This window comes from Marmota monax, unplaced genomic scaffold, assembly GCF_021218885.2.
Source record: "Marmota monax isolate L192 unplaced genomic scaffold, Marmota_monax_Labrador192_F-V1.1 WCK01_AAM20220418_F8-fsc00010, whole genome shotgun sequence".
NCBI classification, from domain to species: Eukaryota; Metazoa; Chordata; class Mammalia; order Rodentia; family Sciuridae; genus Marmota; species Marmota monax.
Genome location: NW_026692321.1, coordinates 4,184,190 through 4,200,280, shown reverse-complemented (window position 1 = coordinate 4,200,280; position 16,091 = coordinate 4,184,190). Strand labels below are relative to the sequence as shown.

The window sequence follows — 16,091 nt, the reverse complement described above, 5'->3', positions numbered from 1 at the left end:
ATTATTGCATCAGATCGAAGGACATGGCTCAGATTCCTTTATACTGTTAGTCACTATGGAATCTCTTGGGGGTTTTTCAGTTCTAAACTTTATTTCCAGTTGTAAACTGAGTCCCTGTTAAGGAGTTTCCATTCTTGAAAACACGAGGTGAGCATTCTTTATTCAGGTCTGGGCTTGTGAATGAAGTAGGGGTTACATTCACGTAGGGATGCTTGCCAGACTCCAACACCCTCTTTGGTAAAGAAAAGGTTTACTTTGAGTGTTTTATTATGTCTAAATGTATTATAATAGAAAGAAACCTGCATGTATTACTTATGGGCTGGGGGCTCTACCAGGTCAGGAGTCAAAAATGTTTGTTTAATAGCTAATATGCCAAAGTATCCAATTAAAAATAAAAGAACTTTGAAGATGTTATCTAATTGGATGATATGTCTTTCTGGTCTTGAAAATACCATTATTTTAAAATAATGAGGTAGTTGTAATAATTAAAAATAAGAGTATTATGGTATTAGGTACTTCCTAGAAACTAATCTTGCTTTTATATCATGGTCTTAAGTCTGGTCAGAATATTAAAAGAAAAAATGAGTCCATCCTTGTGGATAATGAATATTAAAAGAAAAAATGAGTCCATCCTTGTGGATAATGAACACTGTCCTTCTGTGACCTTCCTGGACCCCGTGCTATTTACATAAAACCTGTGGTCCTTGTGGAAGTGTTGTGGGAAGAAAGCATGAGTGACGGCTATTTTACATGATGTGAGAAACAGGGGCTTGCTGGATGAGAGCGCCACCTGGGTGTGGCACTCCTAGGTGGCCAGCCCTGGGGAGTGCGGGTTCCACACTGGAGGCAATGTGGTTTTACAGGAAGCCTTTGGACTGACTTTGAAACTTGGTGGTTTGACTTCTACAGGCCAGGCACTTTGTTGAGTTTTTGGGTTTTTCTTTTTGTTTTTAAAACAAATATCTTTTTTACCTGTTAGGTTGATCCTATGTGGTAGGAGGTGGTATTTATCTGTACATGTGAGGAAACTGAGATTCTTATTACTTGATCCAATCACTTGAACATGGTCATGAAACTAGTAACTGGTTCCAGACACAGAGATGCTCACCTATAATCTCAGTGGCTCAGGAGGCTGAAGCAGGAAGATCTCAAGTTCAGAGTCAGCCTCAGCAACTTAGTGCAACCCTTAGCAACTCAGTGAGACCCTGTCTCAAAACAAACAAAAAACCCAAAACAGGTTGGGGATGTGGCTCAGTGGTAAAGTATCCCTCGGGTTCAGTCTTGGTTAATAAAACAAAAACAAAACTAGAAACTGGCAGCTCTGGAAGTCTGTGGTCCAAGAAGCTCACCCTTGTTGCTGGGATGGTTAGATTGCTTTTTTAATGAGATTCTTTTAAAATGATTTTAAAATTTAAGTTGGGGAAACATTTTTTATTTGCTTATCAGACGGCATAAAAATCTTGATTTTTTTTCTTTTAAAAGAGTAAGATACTGTTGAGATATTGTATTATGACTGGCATTTTCTTAATCTTTACCAAAATGTGGTATTGGAGGGTCTTTTAATCTTTAGAATTTATTTAAAAATTTCCAGATTGTTTGGTACTAAACTGCTGAGCCACATTCCCCAGTCCTTTTTATTTTTTAGGGTCTTGCTAATAAGTTGCTGAGGCTGACTTTGAACTTGTGATCTCTTCTTGCTTTTGGCTCCAGAGCTTCGGGGATCACTGGTGTGTGCCACTATACCTGGCCCAGTGTGACATTGTCTTAATGACAGCTTATCAAACAAAAAATCCTTCTGTAGAGCATGTGTTGAAAGACAGACAAAGGGAAATAGAGGGAGCATCAATGGTCTGAAAAGCCCCCTGGCTTTTTGGTGAACTGCTGTTGGCAGGTGAGCTGGGAGACCATTGCCTGTGGGAAGGAGGTGGGATTACTGGTGTGTCCTGGCCTAGGAACTGACCTTGGGCTTTGCACATCAGTGTTCCCTGGTGTGCCTTGCCATAGGGAGAAGGTGACAGACCCAGGATGGGGCGGCCAGTATTTGTCTTTCAGAAAAATTTAAAGCTCTGTAGAGCTTGTGGAGGGACGCCCTGCTTTCACAGCCCAGGAGGTCAGAGGCTGTTACGAGAGCAGGAGATGAAGTCTTACCCTGTTGTCACGTTTTTCTTAGACACTGGAGTTTTAAGATGTTTAGAAATGGCCTTAAGTTAGGCACTTTTTGTAGCTACTCAAATTTTAAAAGTATGAAATCTAAAATCTAATTCTATAGAATCAGTATGATTGAATTGAGCACACTTAGCTCAGAATTCATTTTTGCTCTAGGAAATGGAAGGAGGGGGATCAATTGAAAATAATGTACAAAGATAGAAACATATCATTCTCTGTTTCCTGATTATTTAAGACTCTGCAGGATCTTTTTTGAAACCAGTCTCTGATCTCTCTGGTGTTTGATTCCGGTCCAGTGATTGCATTTGTGTGCATTTTATGTCAGAATCCCATTTTGTTTTACACTTAATCACTTTCATTCCTTGTTTAAATTGTGTGTTTTTGATATCTTCTTATCCAGTTTCTTTTCATTCTCATCCTTACATATTTTAAAACAAACAGACAAGCCCAAACAGACAAGGTTTCATTACTCTAAAGGACTTAGCTCCCCGGGGAAACACTAGGGCTGCTTTGATCTTAGGCAGATGGAGCGACACCCGTCCGTCCGTGGTGGTTTTCCCAGCCCAGTCCCTCTGTTGTGAGAGTGCGCCCCGTAGCATCCTGCTCCTTGAGACGCTGTCTTCTGGCCGTCACCTGCCATTTTCTGTCCTTGCCTGGTTCTTAACGTTTGGGTTCCTGTGTGTCAGTGGGCAGTGTGGTGCCCTGCCACCACCCACAGGGACGCACAGCCTCCCTACCCAGCAGGGTCCTGCCTTGCACTGGATTCTGAGTAACTGTCTGTGGCACAGATGCTGGAAGCTTCTGTATGGAGGCCAGAAGGTCAGCGGGATGTGTGGAGCCTTGCAGGTGAGATGAGTGCTGCTCCGTGACCTCTGGGTTAGGAGACTCTCGTTACCATAGTGACTGGGATGGCAAGCTCTTTCTGTGTGTTGCTTTCAGGAATCCAGTAGGGTTGTCTTCAAGTTCTTACTTAATATGTGGTCTTCTGTTTTCTGTAGATTTCCTAAAAGTAGTTGAATTGAGTTACAAATAAAATCTAGCAAAACAAGGTGTAATCTGTGTAACTCATCACAGCTTTAATTACCGTTAGAGTCTTATTAATAACTAAATTCTATCAGCCCCTAGCATTTGCAGACACTACTGCTATGTCCGATCAGTGTTAACTGCCCCCTCTCCTGGCATTTGGTATTTATGATTGCCCTGGCTAGAGACTGTGACCTCAGCTTTCAGTGGAGAAAAACAGAGAGCTTGAGTATGTTTGCAGCGTGTCCTCTGTAGAAACTAAGTTGGTACCGGAGTCTGCAGTGCTGAAGCCACTTGCACCTGGCCACCAGACTCGGCTCCTCCCATCTCACTGCTGTGTGGATCCTCCCTGTGAATCTCAGTGTTCTATCCTTTTAGGGTTGTTTTCCTTTATCATTGCTTGGTCTGTGTGCAAGTAACATGAATGATCTTAGTTTGGTATTGAATTGAGAAGCTAGAGCTATTTATTCCTTTTGTTTTTAATTTAAATTTTTTGAGATGAGGGGAGGACCTTGCACATGCTGGGCAAATGCTCTACCACTGAGCTACCCCCCAGCCCCGAGGGTGGTTCATTCTAATTCCCGAGTTAGTTTCTTGGTTTATCTGGGCCTCGATTGGTAACCCCTGTGAAGTGTGGGAGCTGTGGCACGTCAGTGGTTCTCGGCAGCTTTCCTCGTCCTGCTCCAGGCCTGAGCAAGAGGACTCAGTAGCAGCAGTTCTCACCTCTGTGGAGTAAATGGTTTTATCAGAAGTTTGGGGAGTGAGACAGTGATTCTGATAAGGCTTACCCTCTCTACACCTGAAAAACAAAAAATAAACACAAATGGTCCTCGCTGACCTGCTCACTCACTGTGCCTGCCGACGGACCGTCATGGGCAGTTCCCCTATCTTCCCACCACCACTTTCTACTTACCACTCCTCCAGTCTTGGGGTGCAATCTGACTGCTTTTTTCTTTGTTTCTCTGACTGGGGTGACTTGCCAGCCTCTTGATGAGTTGCTTGACAGTTTGGCCCAGAGACCCTGGTAGTCCTTGAGATCCTTTGGGAGGTAATAAAGTCGAAACTGTTTTGATGTGGACACTTGGACGTTACTGTCTGCCCTCTCCACCTCATTCTCTCCAGGTGGAAGTGGGGCTTTTCGAAGGCAATGGAAGGCTTGATGTTGTAGCAGAACTGTTTTAGAATCCAGCTGTCTCTTTTGAGTTAGACGCTAAAGAGATTTGTAAGAACGTAAAACAGTGCCATTCTTTCCACTAATTTGCTTTTATTTTGGAATATATTTTTCAAAGAAATGTTATTTATGTTGGCCTGTAATAGATTTACTGTCATTTTTATTAACAAATATTTGAATTAACAAATATTTTTAAATTCTCAGTTTTGTCGGGATGACAAAGCCCAGCAGTTCTCACCTCCGTGAGTAGGTGTGGAGGGGCGTCCCTTCGCTCTCCTGTCCTCCTGCACGTCACCTCCTCTGTCCTGGGGTGCACTTGTCGCCCCCAGGCACTTCATCTTGGGTGCACATGGGCTTCTATTGCGCATGGGCAGCCCTGTGGAGTCAGGAAGGAGCAGGCTGAAGCCTCCAGCTCTCTTGAAAGTCATTGTAGTGACATTTTTTCACTTCCCTTTCCTGTTCTTTTCAGAGCTTAGTCTGAATTGTAGCCACCTTGTTCAACCCATTCACTTCTCCCATCCCTGGCAGACAGTATAGATCTGTGATTAAAAGTTGTAAGATGAGGATACAGACAACTGGGAGGTGCAGAGGCAGCTGGAGGAGATGGGGAAGCGACCACAGGGTGGGAGCTGGGAGCTGTGTCTGCAGCTGCCTCTGGGCTGAGGAGGCCCCCACTGCGGCTTGTCCTGCACATTCCTCCCCGGCCCCTGCCCTGTGCATCTAAGTCTGAACTCACCCTTGGCCCCGGGTCTCCTCTCGCGCCCTCACACTCTCTGGCTGAGCTCTCCATCCAGACAGCCAAGCCAGATGGCTGGATGACACCCTCCCCCCCTCCTCCTCCCACGGGCAGCCATCACAAGAGCTGTCTGTGCTTCTCTGGCTCTTGGGCCACTTTGAGGACCTGGCATTAGTGAAGCATTCAGAGCTGCACCTGGCAGGTGTTAAGCTGCACCTCCTGGCAGGTAGGGAGCGCTCAGGAAACAGCTGTGAGCGTGTGCTGCTGTCCTCTCCCTCCTGAAGTCCCCTCACTGCTGCCCCTCAGCTCCTCCTGGTCTGCTGTTCCCTGATTCACACCTGGACACCCTCACTGTGCTCTGCTGTCTGTCTGATTGTGCCTCCTTGCTTCAAGTCCCATATTGTCCCTGCTGGTGTGGCTGCTTAATGGTGCCCCTGTGACAGCCCCGCCTGCTTTTCCACTCTCCGCCAAGACTGCCCACCATAATGAGCCGTTTGTCGCTCCACACACATGCCCCACTGTTTCACATTCGCTCCTTTGTATTTGCAAGCAGCACTGCCCCCGCATGAATTCCTGCAGGGCTTTCACAGCCCTGTCCACTGTGGCCTGGGGGTGGAGACTTTTCCCCTCTCCCAGGTAGGACGAGTCGCCTCTGCCCCTGTGTGATGTGCTTCACCTGCGTTGTGCATACCTGTTCTCAGACACTGGGGCCCTGGTGACAGTCCCGCCTCCAGAGCCACACCTTTCTCATCCTTGTTCATCTGCACAGTGGGCTTCTCTGGCCTCAATTTTCTCATTTCTAAATTGGGAGTAAGAACAATGTCTACCTTGTGGGATTGTAATGAAAACTGAATGAGATACTGCATTTCATTAAATAGAAGATGCCATTTATTGTCAGATAAACCATTATTTCATGTCCACTAAAGAGGATTTCATGGCATCAGTTGAGAAGGGAGTCTTGATTTTACAGATACTAAAATGTGAAAATAGATGTGTATCAAATAAGGTGAAATAGAGGACACAGAGGCCCAGCAGAGGTGTGCCATATGCCTGACGACTGTCCGTTTCCCTTTCTAGACTTTGTTCTTAAGAACACGAGTACTAAGTCTTGTTTCATATTGTGTCCTCAGACCCTCACCAGACAGTCGTAGGTAATTGAGATACAGCGACTGCTTATGAGCTGCCCATTCTGTCATACCTGCAGAGGGCACACTGATGTGTGTCCTTCCTCCAAGTCCTGACTTCTCACCATCTGAGCTGCTGGGCTCCTGCTCAGCTGCTGGGGTATCTTCCTCCTCTTCCTCCTTCTCAGACCACTTGCATTATGAGCCAAAATTTGGAATGCAAAGAACTCATGCATTCTTGTCTATTTTTGAACTATACAGAATTGTTTGGGAACCCCTGCCATAATTTTCTACATAAATGTTTTATAAATACTTTTCCTGAAATATAGTGGAAGAGAGATGAGTGATTTTTGTGTGTGTGAGAGAGAGTGTGTGTGTGGTTATGGAGTGGGAGATCTGGGCAGGAACACTGCTTATTGAAATGTACCCTGAAGGATTATACAGGTGCCTTATCATCTGGTTGTGGTGGCCGTAGACCTTAGAATTGGGGCGTGGTTGGGAGTCAGAGGAAGTTTTCTCAAAACATTTTTTTGAGTCCTGGTTTTAGCAGCACCTAGAATAAGGTAAAATCTTGATGTGTGTTTTTGTGGATAATTGCCTTTCTCAGTTGCCCCAATCATTATTGTCAGGCACGATTGATGTTACTAAAAGCTCTAAATTTTGGTTCCTAAGTATTTTTGAGATACTAGATAAAGCTGGATTGGGAACTATTAGTTGGATGATATATTGAACTACATCAAGAAATCTTAAATGTTGTTGTAAACTATAATATTATTCTTCGTAATCTGAAAGACAAAGTAATCTTGCTTAATACCAACAGTCAAAACCCAATTTTGTGGGGCTGGGATGTGGCTCAAGCGGTAGCGCGCTCACCTGGCATGCGTGCGGCCCGGGTTCGATCCTCAGCACCACATACAAAGATGTTGTGTCCGCCGATAACTAAAAAATAAATATTAAAATTCTTAAAAGTATTTAAAAAAAACCCCCCAATTTTGTTGTATATTTGAGTCAATTTTGGAAATTTTCTTCATAAATGACAGTTAAATGTCTTAATTATGTTACTAAGCCAGGTGTGGGAGCAAAAGTTGAATTTTGTGAAGAAAGAACTGAATAAGAGGCAGGTGGTTTGGTATGTTTTTGTCATCTGTAAACAAGAAGAGGAAAGAACCGAATGGCTTCATACATCACTATCACTATTTATGTCTGGTTTAGTGCATACAGCTAAGCCCCTTGCCTTTTCTCATGAATAGTGTTTGTAAAAGAACAGACAAAATCCTTTACAACTTTATGTATGTAAAACTTTGAGATCTCTTTGTTCTCACTCAGAACACCTGGTCAGACAAGGCACGGCTGACTTCTAAGGAATAGCAGTCTTTATTAAGGAGCACAAGATTATCTGCAGATCTCTAGAAAGGAATCAAATGTGTGTTTTGGTCACTACATCCAAGAACCTGGTGTTGCAGTCTGTATTCAGGGAAAAGTCTACTGAGATCTATTTACCAATTAAGTGGTATTAGATGCAAATTGTACAAGTCTGTTCTCTCACTAGGTATTTCTCTTCACTCTGTTGATTGTGGTGCTTATTTACGCGGAACAGAGGAGGAAAGCCAGATGTGGCCCTAGGGTCACGTTTCCCCGCCCCGTACCACAGTATTTCTGTTGTGTGCACTGTACAGAGCTGCTTTTCTGGCCCCCAAACCTGCTCTTTGGCTGAAGTGCAGGTGTGTGGGTGCTCTCCAGTATAGGCCAGGCAGAACCAGGGAGGGTGTCTGCTTCGAGTTGGAGCCCTTGTCTTTTTTTGCAGTGTGGGTACTGGGGATTGAACCCGGGGGACTTTACCACTGCTCTTTTTATTTGCTACTTTGAGATGGGGTCTAAGTTGCTCAGGACCTCACTAAATTGCTGAGGCTGGCTTTGAACTTGTGATTCTCCTGCTTCTGTCTCCTGCGCTGCTGGGATTAAAGGCATGTGCCATCACTCCTGGCTCAAACAAAATATTATCCTTTCATATTTAGTTTTGGTACCTAAAAGTGCCCAGCATTGAAGATATGGTATTATTTCTTGGGTCTTAAAATACAGATTAACCTACAACTTTCACATACTTTTTAACATAAGAGTATTTTTAAAATCTGATAGATCTGAGTTTTATGTGCCTCTTGATATACATGACAGAAGGTTCTGAGAAGGAGCAGGTAACTAAAACATGCTTCAGTCAAAATAAGTTTACTCATACAGTAGTGACAGGCTCCAGGAGGTCGCAGGTTCTTTGTTTATTGTGTAGGTACAAAGATTGAGGTTTATGGATGGAAGAGAATACAGAAAGTGTCCTTCATGAAATAAAAAGGTCACTGCTGTGCTCATTAGCCGCAGAAGACAAGCAGGGTCACTCCGCTCTCTGATGGTCTTTGGGGATGTCCCCTTCCTCGGCCACCCTACTCAGCCAGCAGCATTCCAGACTTGCCCTGTTCAGTCCTGGAGGCTCCTTTCCATGTTGCTTCCTGTCACTTCTTTCACTCAGCTGCCGGAAGTGCAGAGTCCTGGCAGCACTCTGTACCCCTTTTCCTGCTGTTGTGACCCCTAGTCCTTGCTTCGCATCCTGCTGTCATATGCTTTTCCTGCTTCTTTGTTTGAGGGTCTCTGTGAGGTTAATTAACTTTCTCAAGTAAAGGTTAAAACACCCTGGACGCACATTTGTGAATTCAGTCAGTCAGTATCCCCATATCTGCTTTGTGCCACAGTGTGTTCTCTGTGTTGAGGTGAACTGCTGCCAGTGTTCAGATGGTGGAGACAGACAGTGAGCAGCTGCATTCGGACATGGGGTTAGTTCAGAGTGGTGCCAGTGAAGTGTCATGACAGGTTAGCTAGGACCCTAGAAGGGCTCTCTTGTAGAAGGGTTGAGAACTGAGTGGGGAAGAGCCAACTTACCGGGAGCCAGAGAAAGTGCACTCTGGGAGATCGGATAGCTTTCGTGGGACTCTCAGGAGTCGGGTGTTTGCAGGGCTAGTGAGCCTGGGCCTGGTGAGCAAGGTGCCCAGTGGTGTAAGATGAAGTCCAGGCGGCGGGCTGGGCCAGATTGTAGTTTTCAGTGCAGTGGGAACCTCCAGGGAGCTATAAGCAAGGTGGTGTTTTTTGTCAAAGTACCATTGCTACTGTGTGTAGGTAGAGGGCGAGCATGGTAGCAAAAATACCAGTAGGAGAATACTCCAACATATAGACAAGAGATGTTGGTGGCTTCAAGTAGGAAGGCCTCTTTGGAGATAGAGGTGGAGATGAAGGGTCAGTTTTAGAGGCAGACCTAAGAGGATTGACCACTGAGTGTGGGCATGAAGAGAAGAGGGGAATCGCCTTTTCTGGACTCAAGCAGCTGGTGAGTCCTGCTGTTATTAAGGAGGTGAGAAGGTGGAGGGAGAAACACATTATTGGTCAAGAGCCTTTGGGCCAGGTGAAGTTTGGGAGCCTTCTTAGACATTTGTGGCAATGTCTAGGTGCATCAGTTGGACAGGTCTGGAGTTCAGTGTAAAGGCAGATGGCCTTGGAGTTCAATGAAATCATCTAGGAAGAGAGTGCAAACCCACAAGAGAAGAGGGCTGAGGCTCCATTCAGGCCACTCGTCTGAAGTCCTTCTACTAGTAAAAGGTCAAGCCAGCACCCCAGCCAGTGCCAACCTTTACTCCAGGTCTGACCTCAACTTTATGTGTTGAGACACCCAAATTTTAAAACTTGACTGGTTCTTAGCTTTTGAAATGTTTATATGTTCCCTTGGAAATCCTTAGTGCTTTTTTCCTACCAGCACGTCCTTCATCTTTACTCCATCCCCATTTCTTATGCTGCAGAGCTATCCTGGCTTCTACTCTCTTTCTCTTACAGTTCACTTTTATGGATTATTCTCCGTTAGTCTCCTAAAAACTATTTCATCATATTACATCGTCACATGGAAATCTTCGCGAGCTCTCTCATGCTCACAGAAGAGTAATTAGCGTGTGCATTCAAGGAGTTCAGGTCCCTTCAGAATGCTCTGAGCTCCTTACCAACCCACTTGTTTGCCGTTGTTTTCCCCAGTTTTTGCTAGATAAATATTGCAGTGGTACCACATGATATGCCGACTCATGGCTCAGAGCATTTCACGGACAGGGAAGACTCTTTCTGGGTCTCTTGCACTGTGTGACGCAGTGTCCATGTTGCCATCCTGGAGGAGCTCGGGCACTTCTGGAGTCTGTCCATCTCCTCACTGGTCTGTTCTGCCACGAGCTCATCTCTGCCCTGCCCTCTTCCTTGCAGGTGTCTGTTCAGGCCCATGTTATGCCGTGGACTTCACAGAAGGCCCACCGTTGGCCAGACTCAGAAACGGAGATGTCTGAGCTCTTGGAGGAGCTCAGTCTAGTGAAGGATGAGGATGTATGAGAAACCAGTTTATCACAAAACGTGGTAGACATTTCTGGATGGAACACAGTGGGCTATAGGGACCAGGTGGTGGCATTTTGATAGCTAATCCCATAAAACCTGCTATTGCTGCTTCAGTTTTTTGGATGTCTGATTCAATTGCAGGTTCTTGAAGTGGACAGGTTGTATCTTGCTGTTCTTTCTATTCAGTCCTGTAAAAATCACGTGTATTGTGTCAAAGTGACATTTTTAACAAACCAACTCTAAGGAAAAAGATGAGAAATGCTGTCTTCAATTGTGAAGACTGGCTGCTGGGTATCTGTGAAGAGGGTATGTTTGAGTGTGGGAGCAGTGGGAGGGCCTTGAAACTTGGCCCTTAGAGACTACATGACTTGGCTGGTTATTGATTTATCACCTGCTAGTAATTAGTTGTGATAATGTAATAGAAACAGTGTGTGTTAGGATGTATTCCTGCACACAAAGAGTGAGAAGTGTTCCGTTTCAAATTTATAAAAATTCCATCAAATACAAGTGGATTGTTACTAAAAGTCAGGGAATTACCAAGAAGAGTTTAGAAATTCGATACTCTGATAGTGGTTTTAAGATGAAATTCTGATATTTTCAGGTAATTGCAGCAGAGTAAACACAAATATTTCTGCTTTCTTTTGAAATTCCATGTTCTGAAATTCCACTTAAGGAGTGTAAGCTCACAGGGAGGCTGGAATTCCAAGTGCTCACAGAGGGTGGTGATGCCAAGGAGCCAGGCTGTTGGCGTGGCTGAGCCCAGTGCTGAACACTGGAGGAAACAGCCCTCTGGCTGGGAGAGCAGGCTTCTGCCTGCAGGGGTGAGCCGGTTACCGGCAGAGACAGAGCCTGTCTGGTTGGCCAGGTTTTACCCTTTGACTGGTAAACTCTGTGCACCTACAATTTTCATAAAAATATAGCAGAGACAAGCTCACTTTGGAATGCTGACTTCAGAATAATAGCATGCATTCAGATGCTATCTCATGGAAGAATAGTTCTTCAGATTGCCTTGCACGTATTACTTCATGAAAGTGGACCAACTTCACTAATGATAAATTCTTCAGTAAAATACATGAGTAAATTTTAAGCAATCTAGATCTCTGATTTTGTTAGACTTCAGATCCTCTTTTGAACTATACCCACAAATAGGATGTTCATGGTTCGTTTCCTTTATTCCATTCATTTTTGGGTCAACACATTTTTTATGTCTAGACATTTTCACTAACATGACTTATATTTTTAGATTAAAAAATACATGTCTATATTTAGCATGTTAGTAAATTGTGTGTCTACTAAGGTCATGTGTGTGGTATTTTTCTAGTTAATTATTACTAAGATCCCGTAAATTATTTGCTAAATACCTCTCAGATTAGTGGCATCTTTAAATTTAATGTGTCCTCACTTTATTTTCTACCCCAATAGTATTTACCCCCTTATTAATTTGAGGTTTTAGGTTTATGTTTGTTACTGTTTAAATAGATAAGAAATAATGGGCTAGGATTGTGTCTCAGTGGTGGAGCACTTACCTATCACGTGCAAAGCTCTGGGTTTGATCCTCAGTACCACATAAAAATAAATAAAAATAAAATAAAGGTATTGTGTCCAATTACAACTAAAAAATAAATATTTAAAAAAGAAATAAAGGACAGTCAGGTGCATTGGCGCACACCTGTAATCCCAGTGGCGTAAGAGGCTGAGGCAGGAGGACTGCAAGTTCAAGGCCAGCCCCGGCAACTTAGCCCTAAGCAACTCAGTGAGATCTGTCTCAAAATAAAATATAAAAAAGATCTGGGGATGTGGCTCAGTGGTTGAAGTGTCTCTGGAATCAATCCCTGGTACCAAAAGCAAAACAAAACAAAAAAAGAAAAAGAAAAAAGAAAGGACAGATATTGTGGCATGTGCCTATAGTTCTAGCTACACAGGTAGGAGAAGTCAGGAGGATCACTGGAGCCCAGGAGTTCAAGATTAGCCTGGGCAACATAGTGAGAGCCTGTCTCAAAACATAAACAAAAAGAAGTAGATGGTCTAGCTAGATTGGGTGAGTTATAATTTAAATTATTTAATTGTTGAAATGGGGTATTCTAGAAACAGAAATGTGTAATTGTGCTTAGAAATTTCAGAATAGCTTTCTAGAGGAATGGCCTTAAGATGTGGGTTTGGAGAATTATTGGCTTAGAGGTAAGTAAATTCTCTTCGCGGTCACAGAGATAACACACAGGATGCAAGTTGATATGCCGAGAGGTGAGAGAGGCTTGTAGATAACAGCACACATTAGACCGACCCTGTCTTTAGAGCTTCTGTGAGCCCCTAGGAGTTTGAACCTGATCTTTCCTTTCTGTCTAGACCACTGTTTCCACTTGGTAGTCCCCAAAACTCGGAGGAAAGGGAGAGAAAACAAGCAAGGCTCAGAATGGCATAGCAAGAAATAGTTAAACAAGAACAAAATTGTCTTTAATTACTTTGCTCCATTCCATTTTAATGTAAAAACAACACTGATTGAAAATTGTACCTAACTTGAGATGACACTTGTGATAACTTAACCTTCCCCCATCCTTGCTGGGATTCCAGTGGTCTACCCAAGTGATGGGTACTTTGAGTGTTGCTGAGCTTCTCTAAGCACCAATAGATTTCTTGTTTTACTGGTCTCAAAATATACACATGTAAATGTGTATCATTCTTCCATAAAAATCAAAGAAAAGACTTAATTTAAAAAAAAAAAAACTTGGCCAGGTACACTGGCGCACACCTGTAATCCCAATGGTTTGGGAGGCTGAGACAGGAGGATTTCGAGTTCAAAAACAGTCTCAGCAATCATAAGACACTAAGCAATTAAATGAGACCCTGTCTTTCAATAAAATACAAAATAGGGCTGGGGTTGTAGCTCAGTGGTAGAGTGCTTGCCTAGAATGTGTGAGGCCCTGGGTTCAATTTTCAGCACCACATAAAAATAAATAAAATAAAGGTCTATTAATAACTAAAAAAAAATTGTGTGTGTATGTGTGTGTGTGTGTATATGTTAACAACTTATATATGTGTGTGTGTATAAATAGGGCTGGGATGTGTCTCAGTGGTTGAGTGTCCCTGAGTTTAATCCCCAGCCCCCCCCCCCCAAAGAAAACAAACAAACAAAAAACAAAAACCTGGATTCCAGACCATTCTTTTTTTCTTTAGTTATAGATGGACACAGTAACTTCATATTTTATTTATTTATTTTTACGTGGTGCTGAGGATTGAACCCAGTGCCTCACAAGTATGAAGAAGCGTTCTACCACTGAGCCACAACCCCAGCCCCATCCTGGACCATTCTTTTTCTTTTTCTTTTTTTTTAATATTTATTTTTTAGTTATCCGCAGACACAACATCTTTGTATGTGGTGCCGAAGATCGAACCCAGGCCGCACGCATGCCAGGCGAGCGCGCTACCGCTTGAGCCACATCCCTAGCCCCTGGACCATTCTTAAGAAACATGGATTTTATTCTAGTGTGGTGGATAGCTGTTAGAAGTCTTGAGCACCTGCATGCTCTGTGAACCGCAGACTAGGGGTGAGAAGACAGGTAGACTAGTCAGGACATTGTGATGATGGTCCTAGCCTGGATGAGCTTAAGTAGAAACTAATTTGGTCCAGGGTGAATTTTGAAGGTAGATTTGGGTTTGAGTCATATTTCATGTGAGATAGGAAAATAGCTTTGAAGATTGGGCATGGGATGATAAGTCATAAAGATATATTAAGATGACTTTAGTATTTGGGGCAGAGCAATTGGGTAAAAGAATGATCCCTTTACCAAGACAGACGAGTGGGAAGTTTCTAGTTTGAGATACTCATTAGACAACCAAGTAGAGAAGTTATGTAGTTTGTTGCTTTGAGTTTGGGCATCAGTAGACATGTCCAGTTAGACATATAGAATTTGGGAGCTATCCTTATTGAGCGGGTATTTTAAATGATGGGATAGATGAAATCCTGGGAAGATGAGTATAAATGGAGAAAAGAAAGAAACTGGACCCTGGGGCCCCAGGATGAGAAGGAATCTGCAAAGGGATTCTATAAAATTTGATTGTTTCCAAATAATTTTTAATCTACTTTATTTAGATATACTTTACTAAAGTATATCTGTTCCGTGAATCTGGACAGATGTGTAGATCACCACCCCTCAGGCTTTTCACTCATCCCCAAAACTTGCTCTATCCCCTGTACAGCCAACCCCCGCTCCCTGCAGACAGTGATCAGTTATCACCATAGTTCTGCCCGCTCTAGAATTTCAAATAATCTGAATCATAGTCTGGTCTTTTGTGTCTAGCTTTTTTTTTCTTTTTTTTTTTAACTTAATGTTAAATAAATTCATTCATGTTGTGTTTATTAAAAGTTTGTTCCTCTTTGTTGTCGAGTAGCATTCCATTTTCTGGATGTACCACAATTCATGTATCTTTATTCTTATCAATGGACATTTCAGTTATTTCAAAATCTGGGCTATTAGGAATAAAACTCATAGAACATTCTTATACGAGTCTTTTGTGGATATGTTTTTATTTGGAAAAGGAATTGCTAGGGCAAAAGATAAAAAGTATTTTAATCATATAAGAGATTGACAAACTTTCCAGAATGGTCATAACACTTTATGCCTGCTACCAAAGTGTGAGAGTACATCTCACTGTCCCGTGGTATTGGTCTTATCTTTCCTGCCACCTGATTTCTCTGATGATTAGTGATGAGGCGTGCATCTTTCTTGTGCTGATTGACTAATTGTGCATCTCTTGGCAGATATTTTCTTCAAATCTTTTACTGCTGGACTTTTCTTTTTATAATTCTTTCTGTATTGTGGACCTCTGTCCTTTGCCAGGTAGATAAGTTCTGAATTTTTTTTGGAAAAGCAGAACCTTTATATTTTGATGAAGTCAATTTAGCTTTTTTTTTTTTATAATTATAGTATTTTTGTTGTTTTTGTTTGTTTGTGTTTGCAGTGCTGGGGATGGAACCCAGGGCCTTGTGCGTGCTAGGCAGGCACTCTACCACTGAGCCACATCCCCACCTGCAGGATAACAACTTTTTAAAGATCACACAGGCAAAACAAAAAGGTTGGTATATAAGCTTGAGAATCTCCAAAAGTAAACTGTTTAATTTGACTTCAGCACAATAAAACAAGTATTTATTGTTAATTTTTTATTCCCCCCCGTCATTCATGTATTTGTTTATTCGGTATTGGGACTGAACCTCAGGGTTTTGTCTGGACTTTTGGTGAGAGCTCTGCCCTGAGCTGCATCCCCAGCCCATGTCCCATCAGAATTCAAAATCTTTGGATGATGTTACCTGTTTTCCTTGCTTGGGAAGAATTCTTCTGTGTCCTCAGCGTTTTGAGTTCATTAATTCCCTGAGCACCTTGTTTTTTCCTGAACAATTTTGGTTGTGTCTGATACCTAAATGAACAGCTGTTAGAAATGTCATTTTAGCTTTTGAAGCAAAGCAGTAATTCAA

General features: G+C 42.9%; 1 protein-coding gene across 5 annotated transcripts in view; it reads left to right on the top strand.

Annotated features, from left to right (window-relative positions):
- Mboat2 (membrane bound O-acyltransferase domain containing 2) overlaps positions 1 to 16,091 on the top strand; it is a 130,887-nt gene that overhangs the window by 60,307 nt on the left and 54,489 nt on the right. Inside the window, exon 4 of one of the 5 annotated variants that reach the window (XM_058578350.1) lies at positions 15,581 to 15,694. The exons of the other annotated variants lie outside the window; for them this stretch is intronic. The gene's annotated coding sequence lies outside the window, so the exon portion shown is untranslated. The remainder of the gene's footprint in view (positions 1 to 15,580; positions 15,695 to 16,091) is intronic. 5 annotated transcript variants of the gene reach the window in all.